The sequence below is a fragment of the Stegodyphus dumicola genome, chromosome 1 (assembly GCF_044657685.1).
Source record: "Stegodyphus dumicola isolate Sdum_Otavi_A_Nest chromosome 1, ASM4465768v1".
NCBI lineage: Eukaryota > Metazoa > Arthropoda > Arachnida > Araneae > Eresidae > Stegodyphus > Stegodyphus dumicola.
The window spans coordinates 73750109-73774453 of record NC_140768.1 but is presented as its reverse complement, the minus strand read 5'-3'; the positions used below and the strand labels follow the sequence as shown (position 1 = coordinate 73774453).

Genomic DNA, 24345 nt, shown 5'->3' with positions numbered 1-24345 from the left:
TATGCAAAACATTTTCTTACTTTACAAATATTTAATATCTAAAAGGGGATAAACATGTTTTATACTCTTCTCAATGGATGGAGCTGAAAGCCTAACCTAAGCCAAGTAGCAATACATCTAGAACAATAATTAAGTAGGCTTTCACTTCGATTACTTCGATTGTGAATAAAAAACCTCTTATCATTTGTTTCTTGAAATGTACTCAGTATTTGCCTTTCAAATTTACATTAAAGACAAGTCAAAATTGTTCATTTACTACAGACTGAAATACATGCTTTATAATCTTAAACTGTTTTCACTGTGTCAGGATTGCATTTCATTTTGAACGGAAAATGAAAATAAATTTTATACAGAAGGAGTTTAGTATTGGTTATATAATAAGTTTATATTGCTTTCTTATGATTTTTAGTCACCATATTGGTAGAATTAATTAAAGTTTAATTAGACAATATAAATGTATTCTTGGAGATGTAAAATGATCTGTGCTGCCATTCTAGTTACTGCGAGGGCGGAATTAAGTCTCAGCTTTCCCAGTCGGTAGCAAAGAATCCATCTAGTACAACTGGTATCGTCATTTAATCCACGACACCCAGAGAACAAACCAGATACCACGGAGTTCCGATTCAGTGTCCGGCCTATTGTCCAGCAGAAGTCTCTTCCCCTCCTCCTCTTATCAGGAGGGATTCTCACAAAAGAGGGGACCCGATTCAATCAATTCGCATCACTTGCAGTCCTCGTCTTCAATAAACTCGAACACTTTTGAACAGGGAGGCGACTCATCGTTGTTCGGGATTTGTACCATTGTAGGGAGACAATGAGGGTTTCCGATTGCTTTCCCGCATGGCTTCTGCAGAAAAATTGGATCCTTGTTTCCAGGACAGCATCAGGATTGGGAGAGGGGATTCGGAAAGCTCTCCTTTCTATAGATTTGGAATTGGGTTCCATTCTTCAGGATAAATTGCGAGATTAACGCTGAGTGATTTCAGGTTAATTCGAAGAAATTGTAGATTGGTGTAAGTAAATTGAGAAATACTGAAAAGAAGTTGCAAGCTAATGCTAAAAGATTGGCAATTAGATTTCTATACAGAAACTACGAAATGTGACAGATTATTTTAAAAAGCGACACAATTCTGAAGCGGCAGGTCAGGTGAAAAACTGAAAAACGATTTTTTAAAGCAAATATGCAATTTAGACTAAGCAAGCTTTCGGAAAATTGAAAACTGCTTTGAATTCATAATTATTCTTTCCAATATGTAATATGTAAGTTTGTATTACTGTAAGAGATGAGCATAATACGTAGGTTATACTCTAAAACTTTTGAGATAGGTACGAACAATATCGCTAATAGAAAATTATTTGTTGTGTAAATTTGAATGCTACTATGCCCATTAAGAATAATCTGTGGCATTGAAATTTATCTATCGAAGAATACACTTTCAAATAACGGACAATGAAGATGATGCGAAAGAGTTATCGGCTATGAATTTCTGACTTTAAAAATGGGCTCAGTCAAGAGCATTTTTTAACGTCTAAAATTAGCATATGGAAATAAAGCTCTATTTCGTCTGACTTATTTAGATGATCTACAGAATTTCCCAGATGTCGAAATTTTCTCCTGTCTGTAGAGCACAAGAAAAGACCTTTGTCATCTGTTGTTCCGGAAAATGTGTAGGCCGTACGAAAAATGTTAATCAATAATAATCGCTGTACCTATCAAATAATACAGAACCAACTGAATAATGGATCTACAGCTATACATATAATTATTCATGAAGAACTGCATATGATAAAACTAATCCGTCCTTGTATATTACATAAAAATTAAGAAAACGCGAAAATGAGGAATGTTTTAAAAGCAGTAAAGAAACTTTAAAATTACTTAATGTTAGTGGACCCAACATTATTTCCGAAATCATATAACTGGTGAAGAAACGGACATACTGTTTTCTCACGTTCCATGAATGAGTTAATTGTTAGTGAAGTTAGAGAAACTGAATAAGACAGGTACAGATAACTGGTTCCTTACTAAGTCTGTAAGGAACCTTTTCTTTTTTTACCGCTGCTTTCATTGTGTGATTGGAAAAAGCGTTCACCTATCAATCAGAAGGCCCGGAATTTTTATCCCGGTGAGGGCATTACTGAATTTCTCCCGTTTCTAGACTAAAAAAATTTTAAATGACCTCTTCCCAGGGGTAGACGATAATTCGCCACTACAAAGGTTTTCCTCACCTCTCCAGTCATTCCTTGACAATTGAAGCACATACGTAAGGTATTTTCTGTCTCCTCATCCTGTTCCTCCATGGCGTAGTCGGAAAGAACATCACACTAGCAATCGGAAGGGCTGAAGTTCAAATCATGGGGAGAGCCTTGCACATCATTTGCGTCTCTTGCATCGAAATAAAACACCTAATGGTCCCTATGAGTGTCTTCCACACATTGTATAGAAAGTTAAAATTAGGAAGACTCATGCTTTCCCGTGATAATGCATCTTCTCATTCAGAGAGACTGAAAGTTGAATTTCTTGAACACAAACACATTTAAGTAATAGAATATGAATCCTGTTGTCCTGATCTAGTTATGGGCGATTTTTGGTTATTTTTTAAATCTAAACAAAATTTACGTGGCTGTCATTTTCATTTCGAAAACGAGATTGTTGAGGCTACAAAGGTATATTTTTCATTGATTCCAAGAAATGGATGGCTTTAAGCATTCGACTTTTTAAAAACTTCGCCTACAAAAGTGCATTGATACTGAACAGAACTATTTTGAAAGCTCCTAAGATTTGATAAGCTGTCCGATTTAGATATATAACGAAAAATTTCACAAAGTGACCCTCGTGTCTTTAGATGTATAAGAAATATACGTTATGAAACTTATCCAAAGTAATAAGGATTTTTTGAAGTTATTTACCTTCGAATCGTAAACATTAATTCACGTTACGAAACATTATTTCCATATACGTATGTATTAATATTTTTAAATATTTCTAGCATTTTACATTCGATCGGTATACTAGTTAAAGGAAATAGCTTCGATAATAATGGATCTTGTGCAAAATATGCGAGAAATTAATATCTTTTTTTTTTATTATTAAACTTGCTTGCTTCTTTCTTTCACAAATCGAAATTTAGGTTCAGTCCAAATATAGTTCTTAGATATTTCCTGATTTATTTTTAAAATTTGTATTTTTTAGCAATTTTTATAAGTTTTAAAAACATTTTGAATTGTAACTCATCCCCTTAACACAGATGTATTTCTAGGCATACTGCAAATTATTTAGGTTTTATATTCAAAGTTTCCGAAGATATATGTGAAATTATATACCGGCCTGGTTTGAAATTTGGCATATTTGTTATAAACGATATTAACGCCAAATGTTAAACATTTTGTTAAAATTATTTGAACGATGCACCTTTCTTTCTGCTCATGCATTATAAAACGGAAAAGAAAAGATATTTCCATATAAGGTATTTTTCTCCCTTCTTTCAGCATGCCTTCGTGGCGTAATGGTCAGCACACTCAGTGCGTATTCGAAAGGTCCGAGGTTTGAGTCCCGGCGAGAGCATTGCTCATTTTTCTGTTTTCTGTTTCAAAACAAAATAACGTAATGACTCTATAACCATAAATTAACAAGTTCGTCAAGCGAATTATTCTTCGCGCATACTGAAAATGTGCGCCAAGATAAATTTTTTAATTTCTTGCTAATTTTCTCACTAAATTTTACAAAATTTAGTATTTAAGGATAATTTGAGTCGTTGAATTGAAATATGGAAAAAACGCGATACGCCATTTCAGAAAGCATCAGATCTTGTCTCAAAAATAATATGTTAAAGCAGTGCTTCGTATAAATGTAATATGTATTCTAAGCCGCGCTTTCGATACATGAAAAAAAGCAAATTAAATATCGTCAATCGGCCTAGTAGAATGGGAGATACAGAATTTTTTTTTACAGAATTGTACATCTATTTCTTCAAATATATTGCATAGGAACAAAAAAAGGAGTGTGTTTGCTAATGATAAAATGACAATTAGGTGTAACATAACAAATAAAAACATTCAATTCTTTTCCGTTTTTGTTGTTTGAAAAACCTCTTAATTTAAACCTACTGCTTAACACAATACGCGAATTTTATCTGGACCAAGAAGAGAGGGTTGCACTTTTTCTTGGCTTAGGTCTTGGTTATCTTATAAGTGACGGTAAGAAATTTTTTAGCTCTTTCTATATTTTAAAACAGGAACCACCAAGGACAAACATATAAGAAGATCTTCCACCCTCTCTTTCTTTTCCATCAGCCTTCCGAGAGGACATTTCGTTCGAGGGCAGCTTATGTGCCCCAGTACCGAAAAGACCCCGACTTTCCTACTTCTGTGCTATTTAGACTGCGTTTTATTGAATCTGATGGTTTCTTTCAGAAATACTCTGTGTTTTCCAGTGTGTAATATAAATGAAAACATCTTAAAGATTCCCTTTTTAAGACAAATAACCTTCGCGTTTTATTCTTTAAACAGTTCTAGTCTTATTACCTAAATAATACTAGTCTTAGTCTTTTATTTCTTGATACAAATTATAAAAATTCCGATATCTCTTTCGCGATATTTCCCCATTCAATTAACAAGCGTATCAGTTTTTACTCTATAACCTTTTCAAAATATGATAGCCATATAGTTTAAGAATTTATAGGACAGAATATTGATTCCATAGCACAGGATTTCTGAAAATGATCTTTTTTACTCTACAATTTAGGAATCAAACTAATGGGTCAGTGATTGAAGTTTGTGATAAAAGAAAGAATGACTCCAATTGCTATTTTTTACAGATGTTTAGAATATTACTCAAAAGATGGCGCTAGTTTTTTTCTAAGTTTCATATGACGAAAAATATATACGAAGAATTTTCTGGGCGTATTTTGGCTAGATGAAATAAAATCGTGTATGAAGGGGCAAAGAAAATCTCTCTAAAAACTCCGAACGATTAAACCTCTTTCTGATTGACATATGGCTGTGAAAATATAAAGACATAGTAAGCGTTCATTCCTCAAAATAGTATGGCTGCCACATATATCTATCTGCTGATCCTGTGGAATTGGTTTAGAAGAGCATTAATTAACTGAAGAAAATTAGATAATTAGCTAGAATTTCTTCACATATATCTAATGCATAGTAAGTGACTGTGCGTATAGTGTATACCATATTTATCATTCTTCGTGAAACTAAACATCCTTAAGTTTGTTGAATATTATTAAAATATTCATGAGTTATTCTTCTATTTACTTAAAATGCATTTCAGCACATTCCTTGTTTTTGTGCTACGAATTTGCATATTAATTAATGGTTGTTTCAGGCAAACTGCATTTTTAAACATTCAAATTAATCTACTGTTCTCATATCTAAAATCTTACTTTCACAATAAATTTCAGATAATGTTTTACTGGAATCACAGCAGGGGACTTAATAATATTAGGTGCTAAATGAAACTATACCATACGGCATCTTTCGAGAACTCACATATTCTTTCGCTTTGCAATATTTGTAGATTTATGAGCTAGGATTCCGCAAAAAAAATATACTGTAGCGCTTTAGAATCTTCACTAAAAGCAGTACAGAGTCTTTATCTAGATTGAATCTCAAAGAATTATCAGAGCTGCAGCTCATCCTGCATTATTTATAACTCTATTCATGCAATCTTCCGAGATCAAAGTATAAACATAAAGACTTCCGAGGAATTCTCAACCATTTTGAATATTTTCCTTCTATTTTCACATCAAGATGGGAGCAGATAAATTAGACCAGTTCGCCATTTTAAATTCTCATATAAAGCACAATGGTCTGCTTCACAATGGAGGCCATTTTTCGTTCCCCTGCGCCGCATTTTACATTAAGAGTGGCATTTTGGCTTATCTGGGCATTAACCTGGGACATTTGGAAGAGAAAAGAGCAGTTGGTAACTTTAGCTAGATACTATCTCAATAACGAGCCCTCGAGAACTCACCAGAAAGATCGTTTGGAACGGTGGTCTAAAGGGAGCGGGGAGGACCGTAGAATCTGAACGCCTAAAAGTTGGCGACATGGAATTCCTTGTTCGAAAAACTACTAATGAAATGCTCGATTAGAGATCTGCTCAGAAACTTCGGAACATATTATCTTTTTAATTATAAGTGCAAAATCATTTCTTAGAATGTGTGCAGAGAGAATTTCACTTTATGAAACATTAGTTTGTGTTCCAGTTTCAAAGAAAAATTTCTGAAAATTCTCTAGCGTTTGCGAGGCATTATTTAAATTTTTCAATGCAAAGAATTATTTTTGGAAAGGAATGGAGTAACTTATTGGAATGTATTTAAATAACATGCACAACATTTTATACTTCGCAATTAATTATATTTACGAATTAGGACTTAAAACTTATGAGAAATAATTATTATTAAGTTAAAACGTTAAGAGTAATCTTTTATTTGTTTAGTTGACAAATAATTAATTTTAGAAATAGAGCATTCTAAATAATTCTAATAATTCTAGAAATAGACTCCTACCCAAAGTTTTACACGTTACGTTTTCGAAATTTTCTTATCTCAAAAATGCTTTATTTGAGTAGCTATTTTTATTATTATGCTTCAAAGATTGGGTTTTAATATAAATTATATTCTGTAGTGTTTATTTTATTTAAATCTCTCTTTATCAAATCTGGACGAAAGGAACTGTCTAAATTTTTAATAATCCTGTCATATTAAAAGAAAATTCAAATAATTCTATTTATTCAGCAGATATAAATAAAAAAGTTGTAGATTTCAGTACATTTACTTTTGTGTGAAAACTGGAGTAGTAGTAACTGCACAAAAGAAGGGTTAAAAGAGCCCTTTATTAACTCCTTAAAATTTATAATGCGTCAACTCGACGCTAACAAACTACACCTCTGCTTGGGCGGTAATTGAAATCAAATAACGAAACTAAAAGTTTAAAGATATGAGCAAGAGATAGAACTAAACTACAGGGCTCAGCTAGATCCAGTTTCTTAAACCCTCATCGAAACTAGTGGCAGCAAGTAAATGCAATTAAGTCACATGAACGAGCGATAAGCAAACGTTTAAACAGCAGAGGTATCGGCTGTAGCCCATCTCTCCTACCGAAAATCGTTTTTTAAACTATTCCTTCAAAGTGGAATTTGTATTCCTTCACGCGCGCTACAAAATTTAAATATTCTGACACTGACAATTAGGGGAATGAGGGCTTATAGGAAAGAGTAACAAATTAGATAAAATTGGTTATTTAAAATAAATATAAATATCTAGAAAGTAAAAAAAAATAAATACCATATTATGGTCAAGTGATTGATCCAGATTGCTAGACTTGAAACCTGTTAAAAGCATGGAATTTTTTAACATATTTATTAACAAGTGAATAAAATAATTCTGAGATATGAAAATGATACTTTTACAAAAATTACATTCTAAATCAGCAGCAATACACCTCAAAATTTAGTATTTGGTTATATCTGGGCACTCGAGGCTTATCTACATGACAAAGAGAGAATCTAAGCAAGATTTTTAAGTGAAGCAGAACCGCATTGACAATATCAAGAGTACCTGCTGGCAGGTGTAGTATTGCTTTGCTCGTTATGGTGCACTCTAGGCAACATTCTGGGTGATGAGACATTGGTAAATAATATTTATAAGAATAACGGGTTTAGAAGATAAACCAATTAGGATTTATCACATTTCATCATCACTAATCAGGATATATCAATCACCAATTTTGCTTTATCATCAGATTATGTATTTATAATTTTCCCGACAGATTTCATTTTAATTTGCCATAAGCAAATAATTGTTTTTTAAGTTCATGTTATAAACTTAAACACTAGCATCCAAAAGTGTGAATCGTGTTAATAGAAAATGTCAAATAATACTACATTATTTTTACTCCATTATCATTGTAATTGCAAAGCATAGTTTTGTTCCATTTGCGTGCTTTATCAGAAATACATCCGCTTCATGAACAAGCTATATGATAGGCATTTTCTTGTTGTTCCTAAATACCATTTTTAGTGCTGCAAAATTCTAATGTCGACATCATGAAAACCGTAATAGTCATACTCTATTATTATACTCTATTATTTAAATAACATGCACAACATTTTATACTTCGCAATTAATTATATTTACGAATTAGAACTTAAAACTTATGAGAAATAATTATTATTAAGTTAAAACGTTAAGAGTAATCTTTTATTTGTTTAGTTGACAAATAATTTATTTTAGAAATAGAGCATTCTAAATAATTCTAATAATTCTAGAAATAGACTCCTACCCAAAGATTTACACGTTACGTTTTCGAAATTTTCTTATCTCAAAAATGCTTTATTTGAGTAGCTATTTTTATTATTATGCTTCAAAGATTGGGTTTTAATATAAATTACATTCTGTAGTGTTTATTTTATTTAAATCTTTCCCTTTATCAAATTATTCCTTTATCAAAATATACTTATTATTATTATTATTATTTCTCAATAGTAGGTAGACGTTTTCATGTAAACTAAACAAGATAGAAATTGCTTAGATAAAATGTATAAAAATGTGCTGAAAGTTATGCTTTTAACATTATTAAGCAAGAAAAATAATGTAAATTACAACTTAGTGATACAAAATCTGCTAATTAATTCCTTGGAATTTCCATATCACTCACTTGAACGCCAAGGTTAAAAAGCTTTGAAAGGTCTAGATTCGATTCCCGGCGAGGGCATTGCTAATTTTTTAGAAGAGCTTAGGCTCGCGAACGACAAAAAGAATCTAGCACACTTTAACAAGTGCCTTGAATTAGGTTATTTTCCAAAGGAAAGGAAAAACGCAGAACTGTTCTTGTTCCAGAAAGAGGAAAAACCAAAGTCCATGCCCAGTTCTTACAGACCTATCTATTCAGCGTGGGGCAAAGTCCTTGACAAGATGCTTACGCAGTGATTAACGTATTAACTGGTCAAAACCAAACTACTAAACCCCGCCCAATGCGATTTACTAAAAAGCGGAGCACCACCGACGCCGTCAACCGTGTTCAAGACATCATCTTAAATAACAGACCAAATAACTCCATACGTGTATAATATCGCTTGACGTAGCGTCAGCATTCAATAAACTAAAGTGGCCATCTCTCAAAACAAAACTAAAAGACCTGCGATGTCAGAAAAATCTTTACCAACTGATTACAAGCTACCTCACAGAACGTCAACTGACCTACAAAAGAGACGCCCTAAATATTACAATAAATTACCACTAAGGAGCCCCACAGGGGTCTAATATCGGACCCATCCTGTGGAACATAATTGCACACTCAGCGCTAAGCATCAACTTTGTAGATAATGCCAAGCTACAAGCTTACACCGACGATATTATACTCTTAATAGACGGATGCAATAGGACAACAATAGAGCGTAAAGCAGACGCAGCACTCAAATTACTTACAAAATGGAGTCAAGACAACAAACTGTGTTTCAGTATCGAAACGATACAGATGATAGTCATTCCAAAGGGCTCAAAAATAGACGCGAATCCACCACGCATAAAGTGGAAAGGGCATCCACTGCGACGCCAGGATACCATTAAATACCTCGGATTCACGCTTGATAAGAAGCGCACGTGGGTATCATGCCTTACGGAAGTCCGAGATAAGACGCATCAAATCATCAATCAACTAAACAGGACAATCACAGGCAAGTAGAGCCAAAAGTGGCGCCTGTTAAAACATCTATACCTAAATGCAATTGAATGCATGATCCTCTACGGCATCCCAGTCTGGATGAATGGCACAAGAAGAATATGTCAAAAACTACAACAAATACAGCGAGTAATCCTGTGCGTATAGCACCACATCAACCGCAGCACTTCAGGTTCTAGCTGGCAAGCTCCCACTCGACCTAAAAGCAGAATTAGAAAGATCAATCTACCGACTTCTACACCACAAAGAGGACCTTCACACTAAAAAAGATTTACATCTATCCTATACTAGCATAGAAATCTTTCAAGATCCCCTATCTTACATCCAGGAGATCTACCTATCCTTCCCTAGTGCAAATCGCCACCCTCAGAACAACAAAGAGAGATTTTCTCTGACGGATCAAAATTTTCAGGAGGAATAGGGGCAGTGTTCACGGTCTTTTCGAACAATGAAGAAATTTATCAAGCACAATTCCGTCTAAGCAACCTTGCTTCAGTTTTTCAAGCCGAGTTTCTCGCAATCAAAGAAGCACCACTATGGTTAAGTACGCAACCAGCAGCTCACACTTCATTCTTCACAGAGAGCATGAGTGTTCTGAATGCGCTGAATTCCTTTCCTCCAAACCATCCGCACACGGAAGCACTTAGAGAGATCCTCTTGACGTTAGACTCCTCCATCCCTTTAAAGATCAGCTGGATAAAAGGACACACCAAGCAGAAAGGCAACGAACGAGCGGATGAACTAGCTGTGACCGTAGCTCTCAAACCAGAAATTGACAAGGAAGTTCTGCGTTCCGCAGAAGTTGCAAAAAGGCTCCTCAAGACAACATTCCAACAGATATGGTTATCCCGATGGCAGGAAGAAGGGACAGGAAGATTTACTTACAACATCTTCCCAATACTTACTCTCAAGAGGCTCAAATGCAATTGTCTCTTCCTCCAGGCCTGTACCAACGACGGGAAATTCCAAGCGTATTACAGACGATTGCTCAGACGTCAAATGTTCTTGCGGTTTTAGCGGGGAAGACGCGGACGCACTTCATTACCTGCTCTCCTGCCCTCTGACGGAGCACCTTCGACAGCAGTTCTTTCCTTGCGACTACATCTCATATCCTGTGAATAGACTGTTCACGGACTATTACTGCAACAAGGGCATATTAGAGATAATGAAGCAAGTGAATGAAAATAATTATATCCGAGAAACTAAAGATTAATGTAAAATGTAGAAAGGCGGCCTAACCGTCAAATTGCTAGTAATGACTAGGATGACTTCATAACCCTGTAGTGCCATTAACTTAATTTGGCGGAACAGATTAAGTAGAGGACCACCTCCTGCTTCAAGAAAACCTAATGTTATCTCTCATATATATCCAGCTGACAAATGTTTACTTTATACCCAAACTCTCTTCAAACATTTTTAAAAACGAAACCTCACTTTCTGTTTTAGTTATAATTTTTTCTGTTAGCCAATCCGCTAGTTTTAGTTCTTTAGTTTCTTCGCTTAATTTTCTTCTTAAGAGTGGTTAAGATATTTATAATAAAATTTTATTCTGTTATTAAATCACAGCGTCTTTAAAATGCCTTTTGAAAGACTTCATGTTTTTGCAATATCTTACATAAACACATATCCTCAAACTAGGACGTTTCATATCCCCAAAAGCAATAATGCAATGATGATCCTCAGGAGCAATGATCATCAAAAGATTTAGTTATAATAATAAGTCAAACGTAAGACAAAATATTTTGAGCAACATTAAATTTGTACCCTTCTTTACTAAAACTAAAGTCACTAGCTGGAACGCTGGTAGCGTTTTAGAGAAATTAACAAAAATTGTTTGGTTTTATACAGAAATAATTAGTTCAGCAATGATTTTCTGGAATCTTTTTTATAATTCACTACTGCCAACTTCTTGAAATGTAATAGTAAATGTTTTTGTTATAGCTAGTGCGGTCGGATGCTTTGAACCCATTCATAAAATTACATCTATTACAAACTTAGAATTAAGTAGTTACAGGAAAGTAAATAATAGCTTTATTTTAAAGTGAAATAATTATACCGTTCATTGTTTCAGTGAAAATTATAAAATTACTGAAATGCATAAAATATATCTCAGAAAAACAATGACGTCATTCAGAAGACGCTGATGTTTGGATACCTAGGACTTGTTTCTTATTGACATGAAATTTAATACTATTTTATGAATACAAGAGGAGAAATGACTCCACTTTATTCAATAACAAGTAGGAAATATTATAAAAGTACATGTGTGATATCAATTTATTCAATACTAAGGATAAATACAGGAAATATTATAATAGTTAAATGTGTGACATACAGTTTAATGAGAAGAATAAATTCCCTCGTTATTAAGAAATGAAATCAAAGTTGACATTTCGAATTCAATTTACCTTGAGAATTCGCTGAAAAAAGGCTTCAGTAAAATTTTGAATTTTTCTATCTATTGGAAGTATAGAAACCGAATACAGATGATAGAATGGGCATAAACACTTACAAATATTTCCTTTCGATTATTAGATATTTTTTCAAGAACAGCAAATTCATGAGTCGTTGGTATCTATATTTAATAATATCGTTCCTTAATTCCCTATTAAACTTGCCATGGCACCAGGGTGAGATATTAAGGACAGTTATCGAAACGATTCAGAGAGAGATTAGTGTTACAATTTATACTCCATTTGCCTGGTAAAAGTCTATGAAAGTTTATCTTTACTGGAATAAATTTTTAGCTGAACTACAGGCTAGAATTCATGGCAGCAGTTTAAGTCACATACATAAAACATGTCTTTTAGTAATGTTCTCAAGGTGTTTAACTGCAAGGCTCTAATACGTGTAATTAGCAAACTTAAATTGCAAAATAACATTAGAGAAATCCCGTTGCTATTACATAACGAGAAAAAAAGCAGACTTAATCATTCAAGAAATCTTGATGACAGTGTAAAATTTTATTTGAAACCTACCAAGGTAGTGTCATAAATTTTATTTAAAACATAGGATTTTAACTTAGGAAAGAAAGAAGTAATTGTTATTACATCATATATACTCTATGCTACATAAAACGTGTATAACATCAAATTTCAAAAGGATAACAGCGTCCATTTTATGTAAGAGAAGGAAACCACTTCTATGTATATTTAATCCGAGTAATAATACAAATGTGTACTTTTATGGTTTTAAATGTATATAATGATCTTACTTTCTTATCATTTTAGGAAGAAAGTTATACCTCATCATAAATAAAATTTCATCGAAATTTTATAAACTAAATTTGATTATAAAACTCTACTGTTGTATTGTTTTCACGAAAAATAAATGTTTTAACTTCAAAATGATTAAAATAGAAGCTAATTTAGTCTGCAGAAACATCGGCTACGTAAATCGGCTTCGCAGCTTGAAAGCATGCTACTAATTTCAAGCAGTTTCACCTGATAAGCATGCTTAGTTCATATAACTTTTTCCATTGAACTTGTAAATTAAACTTAACATCCCAAATGTCATCAATACGAAGCATACTAACAAACTACTGTTTGAATTTGCACGAACCAAAGTAATCATTTTCTCAAGCAAATGGCCTTAACAATGGTATAAATAGATGCGGAAACCAATGTACTCTGCCACTGAGATTTTACTTTTGTATACAAATCAGGAATTTTGGTATATCTCAAGAAATAGAATGAATACCTTGCAGTTAATACGCTATGAATCAAATTTGTAGCTTTGCTTTGGGAAAAAGAGTATATCTCTTTGAATTCCCCTCTGAATTTCGAAAACCGCCATCGGCTCGCATTGGGGTCGTCGAAGATAATATCCACACCCTTCCTCCTCACTCGGAATGGGCGTAGAATGCAAACATTCCAAATTACCTTTTAAATTCCGTACCCCGAAATCTTCGCTGTGACACGCTCAAAACGCCCCGACCCATCTCGAACAAGTTTTCCTAATTACCTCGATCTTAGAAGATTAATGGTGACTCGGCACTTAAAAAGAGACGCGCTTTCGAATGCTTTGGCTCTCGCTGCAGCAGCCTTTGGGATCTCTCGGAAATCTTATCGCAGTAGGGATTCATTAATTTTCTTGTTTGCCCCCACCTGCGAAGGAAATGTGATCCAATAGCAGGCGGGATTATTATCCTAGATGTGTAACTGCGTATAATGCCTCGCAGTAAATTGAATGTAAGAATTGACATTTTATGTGTGACATTGTAACTGAGTAAAAGAATTCTGTAATCGTCTGTTGGGAAGATCGGAGACTTTAGATCCTGCTCATTTAGTAGCAATGAGCAGAAAGCTGTTAAAACAATTAATGATTTAAAGTCAGCGTATCTCGATATTTTTATTTCAACAGATTCTCTGGTATTGGGTAACTCTGATTAAAATTTACTACATTTACAACTAATAGTAAATTAACATATTTAAAATGATACAATTATGTAGTACTACATGCCCTATTTTAAAGTTGCTCGATATTCTGCGATTTGAAGGTTATTCCCTAAAACCTCGTGTAAATGAGCGGGCTCTTAAAAAAATGCGTTCAGCTAGTACTTGAGCGGCTAAAGCAGAGAAACACTCCCGCTTTCTAATCACGGTGTTGAGCGTTCTAGTTGAGCGATGGTTTCATGAATTTCCTCATGTCCGGCGTATATATGAGAGTGTTCCTCTTAAAAAGGTCCTCCGCAAAGGCATTCCGTTGGCATAGGCAAAAAATCATTGTTATAATATACTGATCATAAATGATGAAAGAAAAATCACAAAAATGGGGATTGCTCAAAAAGTTACATGTAGAATCTAATGAAACTGATTCATAGTATACAACATATAGTAAGATATAAAATAACATGAAAACAAATTACCGGATAATTATGTTGTTAAAGAAAAGCATATGAATGAAATGAACTGATCGGATGTATCAATTTGGTATAGGAAAATTACCTTAAATATGGAGTATGCCCACCCCTAGAAGCAGTGTAACATATACTACGGTGTGAAATGCTGTCAATTATGCAGTCTATCAGTTTCGTAGGAAATGTGAGCAATTGCTCTTGCAAAGCAGTTACAAGCATGGCAAGGGTCTGAAGAGGAGGACTGAGAGCAGCTATGCGTCTTCCTAAATCATCCCAAAAATTCTCGATAGGATTCACGTCCAATGACCGAGCAGGTCACTTCATGCAAACCTTCCAAATTGTTTGCTGAATTGTTTGCTGTTAATTGTTTGCTGTGAATTGTTTGCTGCTGAAGATAATCATCCGCGATGCAAGACCTGAGCGGACTAGCGTTGTTGTCTTGTAGATGGAAATTATCACCTATTGTACCCGCTAAAGAGCTCACATAAACATCAGGGATGTCATATCTATAGGCTACAGCATTTATGGTTCTACGTGGAAAGACACGGGGGTCTGTGCGTCCACCCAAACTAATACCACTCCAAACATAGAAACTGCCTCATCCATCTGCATCTCTTTCACGGATGTTCGATGGATGATAATGGGTTCTAGGTTCTCTCCAAATCAAATAACGCTTACTATCACTTTGGAGGCTAAATGTAGACTCATCCGTAAACAGAGCAGCGGCCCATTGATCAGTTGATGTTGACGTGCCCACCTCAAAGTTTCCCTTCTATAACATGACATTAGCGGTACTCAAATGGCTTGTCGCCTCACGTACAGACCTCTATCGAGAAGCCTTCTACGCATGGTTGACGCTTATGCCAACCTTCTAGTGGCTGCAGCAAGGGATGATCTGAGTTGATTCGCAGTTGGGATTCTGTACCTTCGTGCGCATAAAAACAAATATCAGTCATCCGAGCTCGTAGTAGTGGTTGACCATTCTTGGCAGAACCTCCTTGATGCCAAATCTGTAGTTAGAAATTGTTGCTAGAGTCTATGAATCACAGACTCACATATCTGGCCACTTCTCTTTGTCCTTCCTCTAGTCTCCCAATAGCTCTCTATCGTAGTTCTTTGGGCAAATAATGCCTGGAAGTCATTGTTATACATTGGCTAATCAGTATGACAGAGAAATTTGCAGGCTTGCTCTGAATCAAGCAATTGTATGCTCCTCGCAAATGACGTATTTCGATTGCAGCGCCACTAATTTTCATACTGCAGTCTTACTGAGCATTTATTATTTGACAATATATTCAAATTTGATATGGATTGGCTAAGGTTTGAACGAGTTGTCGCTATTTTTTTAAATTTTCCTTAATTTTTCAAAACCATGTATTTTGCCAAAGTGGAATAATCCAATACAGTTTCATAACAACTCTCTAAACTAAAAACGAATGATTCTTCAAGCATCGAAATGTTATGAAGAAACAACTGAGCATAGCCGGCTATTATCTGAAAACTATGAAAGCTTTTCTTGCTCAAAAATGCTGCGAAAGGTCGGGAATCGTTCCCCTTCGCTTTTAGCGGGCTGTGGATTCATTTTGTAAAATTATGTGACAGTTCAAGACTGGTACTGTTCGTGTTACAAGTTTTGAACTGTAAGCATTAAAAAAGCTGCATTATGTCTATTTACTCCTGTTATTCCTTACAAAGTGCGAAAAAAATGAATTCTGACTTCGCGAACTTCTAGATTAACTTACCTGCGTTATTAATAGTTAGTAATTTGGCACTCACACTTGTTTTGAAGAGTAGTTTATATTGTTGATATTTCGGTTATTTGAAAAATAAGCTTACTTATAGTTAATTGAATAAGAACGTTGTACATTGGTAGTTATTCTCTACCAATTACTACTCATGACAGCTTGACCATCTACTTGTTTTTGTGGATTATCCATGTGTGACATGAATACGAGTCAGTTTCCTCTAGAAAATCCTCTGCGAAGACAACTTTCTTTAGACGCATACCTTTCGAGTTCATTTTCCTAATCAATTAAATAAAAAACGGCAACATCAAATTTATGAAGAAAATGTAAGTTACGATCTTTTTAAAGCACATTTGAATCGATTAGTATATATGATAAACTAATCGATCTAACAATTAGTTTATACCTAGGACTATTTATCCACGGTTAACTGTATTTATCTAATATGAATAAACAATAAGCTGTTATTTCATACAAAAATAATAACAATAAATCACGAAATGAATTTTTCTGCACAAATATTTCCCTTTTCCGTTGATAAAGGTTTCATTTTGTGGAGAAGCAATATGGTGGCCTAATGCTCTTCTAAAGTAAATTAAAATTTTATACGTAGGTTGTTTTTTTTCAACCTCCGATTGCACAGTATGATGGCCAGGTACGCTAACCCGGTTGGTGTGCGTAGTAGGCGACTGCACATCTTTCCCTCCACACGCTCTATTCAACACGTTACGTAGTCAACACGCGATTTTCTGTTAAGTTGCAGTTACGTAAACATGGCTGTCGCTATTGATTCTCCCGCCAAGTGTGAATTGCGAACTGTTATTCGTTTCTTGCAGGCAGAAGGGAACAGTGCAGCGGAAATTCATCGAAGATGAGTCGAGTGTATGGAAACAGCTTTATGAGTGATGGCGTTGTTCGCGAATGGTGTCGAAAGTTTAAAGATGGCCGAACTGATGTGCATGATGAAAGGCATCAAGGACGCAAGTCTGTCGTTACAGACGACATTGTTCAATGAGTTGACCAAGCGGTTAAGCAAAATCGAAGGTTCACCATAAGTGAATTATCGATGAAATTTCCGGAAGTTTCAAGATCTTCCCTGTACTCTATCGTTACTGAACAGTTGCGATACAGAAAAGTTTGCGCTCTCTGGGTCCCACAGATGATGACTGACGACCACAAAACTCGCCAAATGGTTTGAGTTTCTTGATCGTTACAATACTGACGGAGAAGAGTTTTTGAAATCCATTGTGACATGTGATGAGACATGGGTTCAATATGACACGCCCGAAACGAACCGACAATCACAACTATGGATGCACACAAATTCTTCAAAGAGACCCACAAAATTCAAACGAACCTTTAACAACCGTAAGATTATGGCAACTGTTTTTTGCGACCAAAAAAGATGTGTTGCTTGGGGAATTTATGCAGCCTGGAACAACAATTAATGCAGATTCATATTGTGAAACTTTGCGACGCTTACGGAGAGCTATTCAAAACAAACGAAGAGGCATGCTGACTTCTGGAATTGTTCTGATCCACGACAATGCCCATCCTCACAGCACTCGTGTAACCCAACGACTCCTTCTACAATTTGAATGGGACATTTTCGAACATTCACCATATAGTCCCGACCTAGCGCCGAGTGACTTTCGTCTGTTCCCTGAACTGAAGCAGTGGCTTGGCGGGAAGCGCTTCCAAAATGACGCGGAGTTGAAAGAAACCGTCACAATTCACTTCCAATCATTGTCGGGGACATTTTATGAAGAGGGTATTGAAAAGCTTGTTCACAGATATGACAATCGTCAAGGTGATTATGTAGAGAAATAACCTGTATTGTACATTACTTTTGGTAATAAAATCTTTTTTGTATATTCACTCGTCTTTTCTTTATAGCCCATCTTAGATTTAAAAAAATAGCCCTCGTACCATCTCGAAACATTCAACACGGAATGATGCTATTTATTACAGTTCTGCGATGTCAAAAAGAGAAAGAAATTTAACTATACATATATTTTGAATGGAAAATAATCTTGAGCTTTTGATTATTTGGCTGAGTTACTGAGCGCCGCCTGAGATAACCACTGATCTGACTTTGATGTAAAAGTCTTACAGTGTTAATTGTCATCCTGGCAGAAGGGAATATTTCTTCCATGTAAAAATATAAATATAAATATTACATGGACATACAAGGCCTGTGTATAAGCATACACATGTTGATTACAAACATTGTCTTGTAGAAGTTACATGTGATAGTTACATAAAATCATAACAGTTATGTGTACATTTAAACATTATCTGAATTCATATTTACAATACTTTTACTGAGATAATCAAAGCAAACTTGTAATTCATTTACACATTGACTTTAGTTTCAATATCATTTAAACTGCTTCACAATATTAGTTTTATCAAGTACATACAAACTGGATAGTAATATGCTTACATTACAATAGTTTTGCTCTTACAGTTCTGTTACTATTCTACGGGGTGAGTTATTTTTCTATTGTTGATTTTCAGTTGTTGTAGTATTTTGAATTGCTATTAAAATTATGATGCAGTTTATCGGTTTGTGGGCAGTTGAAGAGAAAGTGATCTGCATCACCTACCGCACCACATTCACACAATTCTGATGCTCGTTTGCCGAATCTCTTAAGTTAATGTAGGAAGGGACCATGGCCAGTGTAGAATTGAGTTTGTGCTCCGCTGTATGTATTAACTGAGCATGTAACATTCGGAAAGAACTTGTAGGTTTTCCTCCCTGTGCTTTCCTTTTCCCATCTTTTCTGCCATTCTTGTAAAAGGCTATTTAGCGTGATTTCTTTAAATAGGACTGCGGAACACTTACTGCGTTTTCCAATCTACTGAGTCATTGCCTGCAGATTTCGCAAGCACGTCCACCGCTTCGTTGCCAGCGATACTCAGATGAGCTGGAACCCAGATCAGGATAGGCTTGTCATCTGGTGGGATACTTAGAAGAATTTTTTGAATATCTTGCACCAAAGGACTCTTTGTCTTGTGCCCTCGGATGGACTCCACACTTGAGGCAGAGTCACTATATATGTTGACCTTTATTCCTAATTGATATTTTGTCAAATTGATGGCTGCTTTTAATGCTGCTTGAAAGACGGTATTTTTGTCTACCAGTCGTCTTTCCCAAGTTTAAATCACTTCACCTGCTTAGAGTACACAGTGGGAGCAGCCTGTGCTTTTCTCCGTTTTTGAGCCATCTGTATAAATAGCTAATGCTTTCTCATTTGGCGGGGTGTATTGCATGTGTATTGTGTGCGATAAATCTGTATCTGCAGGGTGTCCAAGCATGATCGGCTTGCGCTTCCCATAGTCTGTGTGGTAGAATGTCTTTTGCCACAGAGACACGTTATTTTCCAGGCGCAAAGTCCTTACTGATAGTGATTCTCTCTCCACTAGAAGGTCTAGTGGAGGAATACCAGCCAGCACTTGCAGTGCCGCAGTTGGGGATGTTCTATAACTTTTGCATATGATCAAAAGTTGCATTTTTTGTATGGTGAGAAGTTGCTTCTTCGTATGGGCAGTAAGCTTCCTTCCCTTATGGCAGCCTCATATAATATGATCTTTTATGAGATTGTTCTCTGTACCAGCTTTTGAGCATAGTGATCGGAGTTCTCCAATGAGGTCCTGTTGTTCTAACCATGGAATTACTAAGCTGATTTATTTTCTGCTTAAGCTCTTTAATATGAGGTACCCAGGAAAGCCTATTGTTAATTATAATACCTAGATATTTAAGGTCAGTGACCTCTTTTATAGAGACTCCATTTAGTTTCATGTTGGGATTCCTATTTCGCGCTCCATGCCTACATATAAACAGTTGTTTAGTTTTATCTGCTGACATATTTAATTTGTGCTGATTTGCCCAGCTTGCAAAAGTATTGATTGCGTTTTGTGCCTTTAACCTAATGTCCGTACTACCAGAAATGATCCCCCCAAAAAAAGTCGTCCGCGTACGCCTGGATACCCATCCCTTTCTGTTGGTCATAGAGTGCAAAGGCTGTGTGTTCCCTACAAGATTCCTTCCGAATTCATATAGAACTATAGCAATGTTTTAAGACATCTTGCTTGTGAAAACCTATTTCAAGCTCGTACTAAATGCTTTTACGTACAAAGCAAATCGTTAGCATTATGACAAAGTCTAAATAAATTGAAGTCAAAAGGGAAATTAAACTATCTGAAACTTACGCAACTGCTAGAAAATACATAGTAACGTAATTCTCATAATTTCAAAGATGGCAGAATCAATACTCCTTTTGAAATAAAATAGTTTAGATAACTCAGGGAGCTTACGAAATTAAGTAAATGAAAATTAGGTACATACAATAGACTCTCAGTAATTCTTGGTTGATACAACAAATACATGTATTATGATGTTATATAGCTTCGGTGAGGAACGAAGGTACAAATGAGAGAAATGTTACAAATTGAGAAATAATTTAAAGCTATAGTAGTTTAAGAATTTAGGATCTGGTTATCGCAAGGAGCTATCAAGCTGAAGTTGCTTGAGGTCGGTTAAATTACAGAATCCTTCTAATTGAATCTTTAAATCTTCATATGTTTTGTATACATACTTTTTCGTGGAGCAAAGGATGCATAAAATCTATCGTCTTTAAAGTATTTTCAAGTATTTCAAAAATCATTATTTAAAAACTTCCTTATGTATCGTTCTCCCTGTTGAACGAAATATGATTTAGGCAAAGTTTAACTACCCTCAGAGATGACTCATATATGACCAACGATAAGTACAACTAATCTTTCACTCGTAGTAGTGCTTCATGGGTTAGTCGAAAAATATTCAGATGAGTACTAGAAGAAGAAAACGCAGAATATTCGAGTTTTTATTATTCTAACTATTCGGATAAAACGATAAGGAATAGCGAATATTTTCAAATCTATGATATTATGAATTATTTCCTAGAGATATCATTATGAAATGAAAGGATAGATTGAAAATTATAACTGAAGTGTCAAAAAATACTTTTACGGAAAACGGAAAGATTAAAATTAATATTAAGAGATTCTTAAAGATTTTAACATACTCTTCAGACAAATAGCATAAGCTTTCTATATATCATCCGGCTTATTATGGACTTATAACATGCTGGTGTATATTGCAGTTATACTTAACTGGGGAAGAATTTCCCCTAAAACATAAAAATTATTGTAAGTAAATCAGTGCACAAAATAGCAAGTGCTTTTTATTGAAATTATTGGAAATAAAGGAATGCATAAAATAGCTTCGAATGTTATTTATCGAAATCATTTTAAATATAAAAATACATAAAATAACTGGAAATGCACTCTACAGTTTAAAAGCATATAATATTAAAAACGTTTGCCTGCTAAATGAATATGAACAGGCAACTAAAAACGCACAAATCTTACTGTATCTGGTGAAGCAGCACTATGCTGGATATTTCTTAAAATTTTAAAATTTCACCATAACTTTCGCTATTGGCGATCAAACCCGCAAGAAAGTTCGCTATTTGTGATCAAAAGTTCTGTAGTTAAACATTTTTTGGATTACCTGTAGAATATTAGTAGCTCATTCGTTTACTGTTATGTAATTTATTATGAGTATTATTTTGTGATAAGGAGTGAGAATTCAAGGCTGGAAGACCTTTCTTGTCAGTTGCATATCTGACTTCTATAAATGATTACTGATTGAATGATATTTTATGTGAAAACGTTCTGTTATTTCCTTCAGTTGTAAAATTAATAAATTAATTTTCAGGCAAGCAGTTGTTAAGGAATTAAATCTCAAAAATCACAAACATGTATTTAATTAAAAGATGAAAATATAATTTTGGAAGGCAATATTTAAAAACTATTGCCTTTTCATAAAGTGATTTCCTTTTAGTGAAATAAAAATATTTATTTAATTTTTCTTGAGGTTTTTCTCAATAATCAGAACACTTACACATGGCTTCTATGTTTCGTACTTTAATAAATGGAAACATTTGAGACCCTTAGCTGTAAAGATCAGTATTTAAAATCCTCCTACTGCAACTAGACTTTATTTGGTTTAAGCTAATCTGCTGTAAAATATTGCTTAACCATTGTGAGGAAGGAAATAAACAGATCAATACATCTGTGCAAATATAATCAAAAATTTCATCTTAGCAATGGGCAATAATATCAAGTGGCGCAAGAGTAGGTAATGCAAGCACCGATATAGTCTAGACCGCTTTTCCAATAATTTCAGCCATTCGAAAGCATGTATAGTATTTTGCTTTTGAAGCATCCCTTATAATTACTAGTTAATAATATTTACTTATGGAAGGGTTAGTTAATTACAGTCGAACAACTTGGTCTCAGCTATCTTCAAAAGGAGCTAATTTGTGTGAGGGGCCTGATAATTAATAGTTATATAATTTTCAAATGCGTGTGATGTCATTTACAAAACATGAATTTTATTGGGTACAAACGTAAAATTTATTAGATTTATTTGATTTTTTAAATATATTTTAGCATTTTTTTATTCTTAAATTTGAAGTCTGTTAATTAGACTGTATTTCATCGAAATTAGCAACAACAAGCAGTTAGTTGACAATTTTAAAAGCGTTAAATGAACTACCCTATTTAGAAATTACCTTCGTTCAAACTATAGTCACATTTTCAGAGCTGTCAGTTTACCGCTAGTTAACTAGAATATCATGTAGGGAATTGATATAATGCCTGTCAGGAATGTTTTGAAAACAGTAAATGAAACTTTACTGTAGTATTAAAAATTCTTGTGACAACAAAACTGTAAAAAATAGAGTTGTTCTTGTGAATATAAAATACAAAGCTTTTATTTCAAATTTTCAAAAGATGTTTAAAGAATTTAAGCAGAAGATTTTTTTATTTTTTCGTTCATAGCTTATACAAATTGTTATATATCTCTCTTTCCATTAGCAATTGATAGTTCAAACATTTTGATAACGTTTCAGGAGAAAATATTTTATTCCGAAATTCTTCTAGACCTTACTGTTATTTAATAAGCAGTTCAAAATAAATGAGTCATTTTTACTCATAATTTTTGAAAAACTAATTCATAAGCGTTGAACCTTTCGCCACTGAACAACTAAATAATTATTAAAAGATCTTAAATTATTCAAAATTATTCTGTAAGGATTGATCCAAAGATTCTGATATCCATTTTCAGTTTTGGTGGAAAAAATATTCAAAAATTATTATTTGGCGACTTTCATTATTGAATATATGTCAAAGCATTATGTTATTGTTCCCTGATAATATAAAAATAATTGCTCAAAAATCTTCTAAGAACTCTCTTTAAAGTCTTTTTTCGAGTTTCCAAAAACAGTTTCTGCAGCTTTAAGGAAGTTTAAACGTCTTTTTTATTGAATTATCTATTAAGCATCTCTTCCAAAGAATTTTACAGAAACTTTTCGAACAGAAATGAGCTATCATCTTCAAACGTGCAAACATTTGGAATTGTATCAAAATTTGGAAAATGGGTGCTGTGCCAAATTTTTAAAATTTTGGAGCTAAATAAATATTTGAAAGTATTGAATCTGGTGCAAATCGTAATATGCCTTTAGGATTCTTGGTTCTTTTTCCCTTTGTTATTCCCCATATTTGTTTATAAATATTGTTGATTTAATACCATTATAAAAGATTATTTTAGTAATGTGTATACTATAGTCTGTTTATTGTACATATTATAGTGTATTAGTTCGGAGAAGATCTGAAGACAACTAAAACAACTTTTAAGGTATTCTGGATTTCGAGTTCCGGCGAAGTCATGGCACATTTTCCACGTCTATGCATCGATAAACCTAATTAACTCTACAAGTGGCGTTCGAATTAGAAGGTGGTGGGTGCTAGTACGTCATCCACCACTTCCTATAATTTGGTGATTGGGTCCCTCATTCCTAGTCGCCTTTTCAAAGAGGAAGTATATATGGTACTTTCTCTCTGTTTTCCGGGAACCTTCAAGGCATAACTGTCAAGTACATTCAAGTATTCATTCAAGTACGTCTGACGCGTAATCGAGAGTTCTGGAGTTTG

The 24345-nt window shown here is 34.3% G+C and overlaps 1 protein-coding gene across 2 annotated transcripts in view; it reads right to left on the bottom strand.

Annotated features, from left to right (window-relative positions):
- Positions 1-24345, bottom strand: part of LOC118194999 (cell adhesion molecule 1-like) — a 308441-nt gene that overhangs the window by 226920 nt on the left and 57176 nt on the right. Inside the window, exon 1 of one of the 2 annotated variants that reach the window (XM_085816247.1) lies at positions 7305-7323. The exons of the other annotated variant lie outside the window; for it this stretch is intronic. The gene's annotated coding sequence lies outside the window, so the exon portion shown is untranslated. Of the gene's footprint in view, positions 1-7304; positions 7324-24345 lie in introns of those variants that run through there. 2 annotated transcript variants of the gene reach the window in all.